Here is an 11,128-nt window from a genome sequence, read left to right on the forward strand (position 1 = left end):
ATAATTGAGTACTGTTTCTGCAATACATCATAGACACAATTCCTAGATCATCATTTGAGTAATTTGAACTCTACAAAGCTACCATTCAGGAATTAGAAAATATTTTGTATTATGCAGCATTTGAATCTCTGTAAAGTAGCAGCATTCTAATTTACTTAAGTGAACAATGTGATATGGATTTAAAATGTGGCTATATCTCTTGCACCCCCTCCTTTATTTTTGAGTCAAGGTCTTACTCTGTCATCCAAGCTGGAGTGCAGTGGCATGATCATGACCATAGCCTACTGCAGCCTTGAATTCCTGGGCTCAAGCAATCCTCCTGCCTCAACCTTCCAAGTAGCTGGGATCATAACTACTGTGTGATGTACATCACCATACCCAGCTAATTTTTTTGAGTTTGTTTTTTTTAGAGACAAGGCCTTGTTATGTTGCCTAGTTTGGTCTTAAACACCTGGGTTCAAGTAATCCTTGTACCTCGGCCTCCCAAATTGCTGGGATTATAGGCCTGAGCCACCACATCCAGCCTCTCTTGCCTGTGATAAGCAGAAATTAGTCCATTGGCAAAGGGAAAAAACTTTCTAAAGATTAGCAGAAATGATATCCATACAATCATAGGAAAATAATTGTTAGTACTTACAGACCTACAAAAACTGTTTATTTTAAATATGTGTATTCATTTAAATAAGAAATGATTTAAAATATTTTATGAATAATTGTGAAAGTATTTCAGACTTAGTGTTAAGACGTTCTAACAATGCAGAAATATATCAAGTGTCCCTCCTGAATTCCTCATCTTCCTTCCCTCCCTTCTCTCCTCTCCTTACTTTCCCTCCCCCTCCTCTCCTATTCTTCTTTCTCTCTATCTTTAAGCAAGCAGAATACAAACCATGAAGCATACTATTCTACAATTTACTTTTTTTTTTTTAGTTGAGTCTCACTCCTTTGCCCAGGCTGGAGAGTAGTGGCACACTCACGGCCACTCCAGTGTCGACCTGCTGGGCTCCAGTAATCCTTCCACCTCAATCTTCCAAGTAGCCAGAACTACAGGTATGCGCCACCGTGCCAGGCTAATTTTTTTTTTTTAATTGTAGAGATGAGGTCCCACCATGTTGCCCAGGCTGGTCTTGAACCCTCGGGCTCTGGTAATCCTCTTGCCTCAGCTGGGATTATAGGCTAGAGTCACTGGGATTATAGGCTTGAGTCACTGTGCACCCAGTCAATTTACTTTTATTTTAATACCTAACTATATACCATTGTTACTTTTTTGTGGCAATATAAATACATCTACTTTATTCTTGTATAGAGCTGTATTGTGTTAAATTGTATTGGAACTAGAATTTATTTACATTTTTGTTGTTCTCAGTTTTTCTTTATACAAGTTATTTTAAATGTACTCCTGACATTTAAAAAGCAATGCAATTCTTAATATCTTTTATTGGTTTTGAATTGAATAAAAGTGTTCTCTCTGCAAACTTTGTCTCCCCTGGTATTTGAGCAGGCAATATTTACCAATGTGTGGAAGGGCTACTTTCCTCTTTCAATTTATAACATGCTCCTCACCCCAGTATCACTGGCACACTGTACATTTTATCCCTAAAAGACCATAGGAGGTAGGAGGTTTTAGGATCTAGGCTGAAATAAACACTACTGGGGAAAATCCAACAACGTTGATGTGTACTTTTGATAGTTCGTGGAGTTGCAGTGACACTTGATCCCACAAAAAAAGATCAAAACTACCAAGGAAGATGAGTTACATGGGTTTATAAAATCAGCTAATTTTGCAACAAATGTTCACAAATGAATCTTAAACAGAGCCATGAAATTCAGTGGATTTCAGGACATCTTCATTATAAAGCCAGAGAAAAACCATGTCACTCTCCTTCCTCCCTTCTTTCCCCTCCGCTCCACCAAGAAAGACCACAGGAGGTTCATTTTAAGGACTGATGAGTGGTTCAGAAGGTCTGAAGTAGATTAGGATGAGAGTTTACTCATTTGAATTCTATATTGGAACTCCAGGCTCACCCAATTTGTCATGGTTTCTTTTTCCTTAAAGGAAAAAAAACAAGACAGTTATTTGGTATATAAAACAGCAAAGCAAAATTCTCTCCAGACAGTAAACAACACATTTAAAAGACAAAACCAAAAACTTAATAGAATTTTAAGTCCAATTACTCAAGGATGATGTGCTATTCCAAACAAAATCACAGGAAATCTATAGCCCAGGACAACTCAATTTGATCAAGGCCAATATTTTTACCCTAACCTCTTCATCTAAGACTTACTGAGATCCTCTCACTCCTCTCTCAAAATGTTTAAATAAAGTTTATCGCATGCTATTATAATTAAAATTATCTAGTTCTGATTTTTCAGAGGTCCATATATTATCAGAGTTGGCTGTCATTGGACTAAAGGTGTACGACATAATAATCCCAGATGTCACTCTCTAGAAGCCCTGTCATGCCCTTTCATTAATTAGAAGTAATGTTATAGTGGCCCCAGGGAAAAAGTCCTAAGCTGAAAGGTATGGGCAGGAAAGACTTAAATATTTGGCTGTTATAAGAACTTGTCAGGATACACATGAATATTTTGATTAAAGAATGAAACATCTCAAAGGATTTGGCACATTCTAGTCAGAATTGTTTAACTCAGAGGACATAAGCTAGCATCAATGATTGCACTGCCAGTTCTACACAGGCTTATATAGAAGGTCATAATCCTCTATCCCCATCACACAAAGAACACGAGAAAATGGCCTCAAAGCTGCCATTCAGGGTGTTTAGCCAGAAATAGAGACAAGAGAAAACTGCCAATTCTGGAATCAGATAATTTCACCCACAATCTAATTTTGAATATCCTAATTATATTAAAATGCAGTGAGTTTCATCTTCTTGTTTTCAAGGTTTTGTGGATCTTCTATTGTTACAAAAATAAAAATAACTGTTTTCCAACCAGAATCCCCTTCCAGATGGTTCATCTCTTAACCCATTCATTCATTTATTCACTCATACTTCTATGGAACATCTACCTCATAGGTGCTGGCCTGGCTGTCCAAAGTATTTTCCTTCTAGAAAACCTGTCAGGTGTGCCCAACACAGGCATACTTCCTATCCACAAGTGTAGACACCTGAACCAGACTGATGACTCTGCTGCCTCATCCTTTGCAATGTGGTCATGAATCCAGAATGAACATTTGACCTAGTAGAACCAATCAGAGTTCACAGAAGAGGCGTGGGGGAGACAGGAAAGAAGAGGGATGACTCCTGGCCTCAGGTTTGAGGCTTTGGGTGTGGTTTCTTCCACCTCAGGAATTTGCAGTTAAGGGACCTAATGTAAATTTCCTTTTCACTTTTCATGAATTTGCTACTCTGTGTCACATGCCATTAAGTGAGTCTTGAATGTACATGGCCTAACACTGAATTGATGATAAAAATGGAAATTGGTTCAAATAATGGAGCTCACCTTTATATTAAAATATCCCAAAATAATAATGAAAAATAAATGCTTTTTATCTGAGTTTGTCTCCAAATAAAAAAGACCCATAACATAAGAATACCAAAACTTCTTGCCATTAGAAAGTAAACTACAGTCAGCACATTTTTTATATAACTAAAGCAACCTAGCCAGACGTTATACAACTATTCACACTAATTTGATAAATCTCCCTTTTAAAAGTCCTTCACATACTTCAAGTTATTTTTAATTTTTATTTAATTACACTTTTTCTTTTGAGGTAGTTATAGATCACATGCAATTGTAAGAAATAATAAGGAGGTTTGCCACATATTCTTTACCCGCTATTGTCCAATGACATGTTGCAAACTACAGTACGCTATCACAAAGGACATTGACATTGATACAGTCAAGATACAGAACAGCTCTACCACCACAGGGGGCCCTCATGTTGCCCTTTTATAGCCACACTGGTCTCTCCCCACTCCCAGCCCTAACCCCTAGTGATATAGTTTAGACGTTTGTTCCCTCTCATTCTCATGTTTAAATGTGATTCCCAGGGTTGAAGGTAAGGCACAGTGTTTGGGTAACTGGGCCAGATCCCTGATGGGGCCTCTCTGCAATAATGAATGAGTTCTGTCTTCAGTAGTTCACATGAGAATTGATTGTTCAGAAGAACCTGGAACCTCTCCCCTCTCATTTGCTTCCTCTGTCACCAAGTGACATGCCTACTACTCCTTCGCCTTCTACTATGAATAAAAACACTCTGAGGTTCTGACCAGAAGCAGATGCTAGCACTTCTTGTACAGGCTAAAGAACCAAGAGCCAAAATAAACCTCTTCTCTTAATAAGTTACCTAGTAACTGTGAACCCTGGGTATCACGTTTAAACATCAGGTATTCCTTTACAGCAATGCAAAACAGACTAACTCTAATCAGTTCCCTACTTCTATATATGTGTCATTTCAAGACAGTGATATGAATGGAATCCTGCAGTATACCTACTTGTATTCTCTTGGTGTTGGCTTTTTTTTTTCCTCCACTGAGCATAAATCTCCAAAGATTCATTTAAGTATTGTAGGTGTCAATAGTTTTTTAAAAGATGACTAATATTCCAGGGTGTGAACGTAACCGTTTATTTAACCAACACTGAAGGATATCTGGGTTGTTTCTAGTTTTTTACTATTACAAATAAAGCTGCTATGAACATTTGTGCAGAATTTTCGCAGGAACATAGGTTTTAATTTCTCTGGGATAAATGTTCAAGAATGCAGTTGTTGAGTAAAATGGCAGTTACATGTTGTTTTATAAGAAACTGTCAAGCTATTTTCCAGAGTGGTTGTACCATTTTACATTCCCACCAGTAATGTAAGAGTGATCCTGTTTCTCCACATTCTCACTAACATTTGGTGTTTTTTATTCTTTTTATTTTTTTATTCTAGTCAGTCTGATAGGTGTGTAGTGATATCTCATTGCAGTTTGGATTTGCATTTCCTTAGTGGCTAAGAACACTGAATATCTGTTTATGTACTTATTTATCATCTATATATCCTCTTCAGTAAAATGTCTCTTCATGAACTTTGCCCATTTTCTAACTAAATTGCTTGTTTTTACTGCTGAGTTTTGAGAATTATTTATACACTTATTCTCTATATATTTATTTTTTATTGGATGTGTGGTTTACAAATATCTTCTCGCTAGCTGTAGCTTTATCTTTTCCTCCTGGTAACAGAGACTGTCACAGAGCAAAAGTTTTTATTCTTTTTTTATTTTTATGAAATCCATTTTATCAAATTTTGATTTTATGAATTGTATTTTTGGAGTCAAGCCTAAGAACTTGTTTCCTAGTCCTAGATCCTGAAGATTTTCTCCTTATTTTTCAGAGAATGTCATAGTTGTGTATTTTTCATTTAAGTCTTTGATCCATTTAAAATTTTGTTTGACCTGAACCCGCGGGTTTGAGACCCACCTGGGCAGGCGAGACCTCATCTCTACAATAAAATCAAAAAATTAGCCGGGCGTAGTAGCGCGCGCCTGTAATTCCGACTACTCGGAAGGCTGAGGCGAAAGGATCGCCGGAGCCCAGCAGGTCGAGGTTGCGGTGGCCGGGAGCAGTCACTGCACTCCAGTCTGGGCGACAGAGTGAGACTCCAACTCAAAAAAAAAAAAAAAAATTTTTGTTTGAGTTATGAGGTTTAGGTCAAGGTTAATCTGCTTTGTTTTTTGTTTGTTTTTGTCTATGGATGTTTAATTGCTCCAGAACCATTTGTTGAAAAAGATATTCTTCCTCTAATAAATTGCTTCTTCATCTTTGTTAAATTTCAGTTGGGCATATATATGTGTGTATATGTCTGTGTTCCCTATTCTAGTCCATTAATCTATATGCCTATTCCTCTTCCAATGCCATTAATTCTATTCTAGTCCATTAATCTATATGCCTATTCCTCTTCCTCTTGATTACTATTACTATATAATTTGAGTTGGAGTCTCACTCTGTCGTCCAGACTGGAGTGCAGTGGCTGCTCCTGGCCACCGCAGCCTCGACCTGCTGGGATCCGGCGATCCTTCTGCCTCAGCGTTCCAAGTAGCTGGAACTACAGGCACGTGCTACCATGGCTAATCTTTTGATTTATTGTAGAAATGAGGTCTCGCCAAGTTGCCCAGGCAGGTCTCGAACCCGTGGGCTCAGGCAATCCACTCACCTCAGCCTCCCAAAGTGCAGGATTACAGGCTGAGCCACCAAGCCTAGCTTATTCTTCTTTCTTAAGATCAGTTTATTACTCTAGGGTCTGTGCCTTCCTATGTAAATTTTATAATACTCTTGTCTATGTCTACAGAAACCTTGCTGGGATGTTTGATGGGAAATGCATTTTCCTATCCTGGCTAAAACTTATAATGCTGAATGAAAGTATCCACGTGGGCATCCTTAACTTAAGAGGAAAAGTTTCCAAACCTTCACTAAGTTTATGTTAGCTGTAGGTTTTTATAGATAATCTTCATCAACTTGAGGAAGTTACCTTCTATTCCTAGTTCACTGAGAGCTTTTTAAAAAAAATAATGAATGGGTGTTGTTTTTAATCAAATAGCTTTTCTGAGTCAATTAAAATGATTGTAAGAGTTTTCATTTTTAGCCTATTAATAAAGTGTATTACACTGATAGATTTGACATTGATGTTAAACCTGTCTTGCACATCTGAAATAATCCTACTTGGAGGTGGTATGTTATTTTCTATATACATTGTTGAATTGGTTGTGCTAAAATTGTGGAGGATTCTTGCATGTAAGCTCATGGGAGATATTGGTCTGAAGTTTTCTTTTTCTATACTATTTCTCTTTTTACTTCGTTTCTCAGGGAAATACCAGCCTCATAAAATGAGTTGGAGGGGAAGATTTCTTTTCTCTTCTGTTTTCTGAAAGAGTCTACGCATGGGCCTGTAAATGTTTGGGGGGGAAGCTTTTAAATTATAAATTCAATTGTTTAATAGTTATAGAATTATTTCAGTTATCTATTTCATCTTGGTAGGATTTTGGTAATTTGTGTTTTATGAGAATTTGATCCAATACTTCTAAGCCATTGAATTTATGACTGAAATTGCTTACAACATTCCTTTGTTATCCTTTTAATGACTACAATGTCAGTACTATATCTCTTGTTTCATTCCTGATGTTGGTGATTTGTCTTTTCTCTTTTTACTTTTGTCAGTCTTGCTAAAGGTTTATCAGTTTTAGTAATTTTTTTAAGAACCTGTTTTTAGTTATCATTGATTTTTCTCTATTGTTTTCCTTTTTCAATTTAATTGATTTCTGGTCCGTATTACTTCCTTCTTTCTGCTTGCTATGGTTTTATTTTATTTTATTTTTAATTCTAATTTCTTGAGGTAGAAACTTCATTTATTAATTGAATAACTTTCCACTTTTTAATGTAAGCACTTAAATGCTATAATTTCTCTCCCAACACTTTATAACTTTGTTCCATATATTTTGATATACTGTCTTTGTTTTCATTCAATTTTATATTATCAACATTTCCTATAGAATTTCCCCTTTGACTCATGGATTATTTAGTAGTATGTTGTTTAATTTACAGGTGCTTGGGGATTTTTCTGCTGTCTTTGTGTTATTGATTTCTAGTTTAATTTCATTATCATCATAAAAAATGCTCTGTATAATTCAAAATCTTTAACATTTTTGAGGTTTGTATTATGTTTCATCTTGGCTAATGTTCCACTGGTGCTTTAGAAAAGTATGCGTATTCTGCTGTTGTTGGATACAGTGTTTCATAAATGTCATTTAGAACTTATTGGTTGACAGTGTTGTCTATTTCTTCTATATCCTTCTAATAGTCTACCAATTGTTGACTCTGGAATGTATTGCTTCCAACTCTCATTTTAAATGTATCTATTTCTATCCTTAGCTTTATTAGTTTTTGCTTCATGTATTTTGAAGTTCTGTATTTTGGTTCAAGCACATTTAGGATTGTTATGTTTTCCCAGGGGATTGATCCTTTTTTAAATTATGTAAAGTCCCTCTTTGTCTCTAGTAATTTTCTTTGTTCTGAAGGATACTTATCTGACATTAATATAGCCACTCTGGCTTTTTAAAAAATTAGTTTGCATGGTATATTCTTTCCTATCCTTTTACTTTCAACATATATATGTCATTGTGATTCAAGTGAGTGTCTTATAGTCAGCATATGGTTGTATTATGTTTCTTTGTGTGTGTGTGTGTGTGTGTGTGTGTGTGTGTGTGTGTGTGTGTGTGTGTTATCCTATTCACCCAATATATGTCTTTTCGCTGGTGGTGTTCAGACCATTTATATTTAACATAATTCATGATACATTAGGGCTTAAGTCTGCCACTTTATTATTTTTTTTTCTGTTCATCCTCTCTTTCTCTTTTCTCACCCTCCTATGACTTTTTTTTTCCTTTTTTATGAGTTGGTGTCTCACTCTGTTGCTCAGGGTGGAGTGCAGTGCCATGCTCATGGCCACCTCAGCCTCGACCTGCTGGGCTCAAGTGATCCCTCCACCTCAGCTTTCCAAGTAGCTGGAATTACAGGCACATGCCATCACACCTGGCTAGTTTTTTTTTCATTTATTGTAGAGATGAGGTCTCACCATGTTGCCCAGGTTGGTCTCGAACCCGTGAGCTCAGGCAATCCTCTCACCTCGGCCACTCAAAGTGCTAGGATTATAGGTGCAAGCCACTGCACCTGGCCCCTATGAGTTACTTTTTAAAATATGACTCTTTGTATTAGTTTCTTAGTGGCTGTTCTATGCATTAAGATATAACTGTGTAACTTATCACTTATATCAGCATTTACTATTTCCAATGAAATGTAGAAATCTTCTGTTTAGTTCCCTTTACTCTTCACACTTTAAAAATATAATTTTATTAAGTCTTCCACAAATATTGGTCACCACAAAAGATGGTACTGGAATTTTGCTTTAACTATCAAGTACAGTTTAAGAATTTCCTGAGAATGAGAATACTCTATTAATTATACTTACCCCTGTTTTTACCCATTCTAATGGGTATTTTCTCTAATTTTCTTTCTGAAGTACCAAGAACTTCTTTTCTCTCTCTCTCTTTTTTTTTTTTTTTTTGTTTAGAGAATTTCTTTTAGACATTCTTTTCGGTTTGCAGGCCACAAATTCTCAGTTTCCCTTCACATGAGAATGCCTTTATTTCCCCTTCATTCCTGAAGGATACTTTCACTAGATACACAATTCTGGGTTGACAGTCCTTTTCTTTCAGTATTTGAAAAGTGCTATGCTACTTCCTTCTGAATTCATGATTTCATATGAGAAATCTGTTGTCATTCAAATTGGTATTCCATATAAGTAATATGTCCTTTTTCTCAGTCTGCTTTCAAGATTTTTTTATTTTTTTGGTCTAATTATATTTATGCTGTGTTTTGGCAAGAATTTACAGGGTTTATCCTATTTGGAATTTGTTTAACCTCTTAAATATGTATGCTTATGCCTTTCACCAATTTGGGGGAGTTTTCAGCCAATAGATCTTTAAATACCTATTCAGTCCCACTCTGTCTCCTCTCCTGGGACTGCTGATGATATGAATGTTAGCTCTTTTGCTATTGTCCCACATATCCCCGAGACAATTCATTTTGTTCTAGTCTATTTTCTCTTTGTTGTTAAAATTGAATGCTTTGATTGATCTGTCCTAGAGTTCATTGCTTGTATCCTGGCCATCTTCACTCTACTACTGAGTTGATCAGCGAGCCTTTTATTTTGGTGATCATATTTTTTCAGTTCTATAATTACCATTTGGCTCTATTTTATAACTCTTATTTGTGTGATTTTCTATTTTCTAATGTTTCAAGAGAATTATCAATTTCTTGTTAAAACAGTTTTGTCATTCCAACATCAGATTCATGTCAATATTGGCTTCTGTTGATTGTTTATACTCATTCATGTTGTGATTTTTCTGGGCTCTTGGAATAACAGAGCTTTAACTTATTGCATTTTGGGCATTATGGATTTTATTTTATGAGACTCTGGATCTTATTTCATCTTTTTCTTAGAAATAAGTCTCTGCTGAGGTGGAGCATGCAAGGGTCAAGTGGGTACAAGTAGAGCAGAAGACTGACCTCCTATTTGGCCTTGCTGAAATCATGAAGGCTTGGTTATTCCATTAGTGTTTGACGGGAGTAGGTGAGGTACTGTCATAAAAGTTTTCTGTGGTCCTTTGGCAAGAGGAAACAGGGGGAGCGTTTTTGTCTGTGCCTGTTGTTGATCTAGATGGGAAGATTCTGGAGTCCTCTACTTGGGATATATGGGAATCAATAAGGCAGCCCAGGAAACTCATCTCCTACATATCTTTATGTCCCATAGTCCCTAGGCATTTAACTCTCTCTTTTTTTTGTTTAAAACTCTTCTTATATAGGTTGTGTATCTCTAAACCAAAAATCTGGATCCAAAACCCGAAATGCTGAAAAATTCAAAACTTTTTGACAAGCTCAAAGGTTATGCTCAGGCCAGGTTTTGTGGTTCAGCCTGCAATCCCAGCACTGTGGGAGGCCAAAGCGAGTGCACTGCCTGAGCCCACGGGTTCCAGGCCAGCTCAGACAACTTGGTGAGGTCTCATCTCTACAATAAATCAAAAATTAGCTGGGCGTGGTAGCACATGCCTGTAGTTCCGGTTATTTGGAAGGCTGAGGTAGAAGGATCATCTGAGACCAGCAGGTCGACGCTCAGGTGACCATGAGTCTTCCACTGCACTTCAGCCTGGGTGACAGAGTGAGACTCCAACTCAATAAACAAAATAACAACAGAAAGGTCATGTTCAAAATAAATGTTTATTAGGGGATTTCGGATTTAGATTTTCAGGCTAGAGATGTTCAACCAGTAAGTATAATACAAATATTCCAAAATCCAAAAAAATCTAAAATCTGACACATTTCTGGTCCCAACCATTTAAGAAAAGGAATACTCAACCTGTACTTGCTTGTTGCATTATGTCCAGGGTTTTTTAGTCATAAAGGGGAGGACCTGATTGGAATGTGGCTACCCCATACTGGCAGGATCAGAAGTTCTACTGAATATTATATTCAAAACTACTCCAACCTTCAACATGCATAAATTCAAAGACAATTTAAAATAAATTCATAGCCTATTTCTATTAAGGATTATTTCTTTTTTTTTTTTTTTTTTTTTGGT

At 36.5% G+C, this 11,128-nt stretch overlaps 1 protein-coding gene across 1 annotated transcript in view; it reads right to left on the bottom strand.

Annotated features, from left to right (window-relative positions):
- Nucleotides 1-11,128, bottom strand: part of LOC103266199 (voltage-dependent calcium channel subunit alpha-2/delta-3-like) — a gene marked incomplete at both ends in the record, with an annotated part of 243,085 nt that overhangs the window by 137,892 nt on the left and 94,065 nt on the right. The gene's annotated exons all lie outside the window — the stretch shown is intronic.

Source organism: Carlito syrichta, unplaced genomic scaffold (assembly GCF_000164805.1).
Source record: "Carlito syrichta isolate Samal-C Ts95f unplaced genomic scaffold, Tarsius_syrichta-2.0.1 Scaffold307067, whole genome shotgun sequence".
In the NCBI taxonomy this organism is placed as follows: domain Eukaryota; kingdom Metazoa; phylum Chordata; class Mammalia; order Primates; family Tarsiidae; genus Carlito; species Carlito syrichta.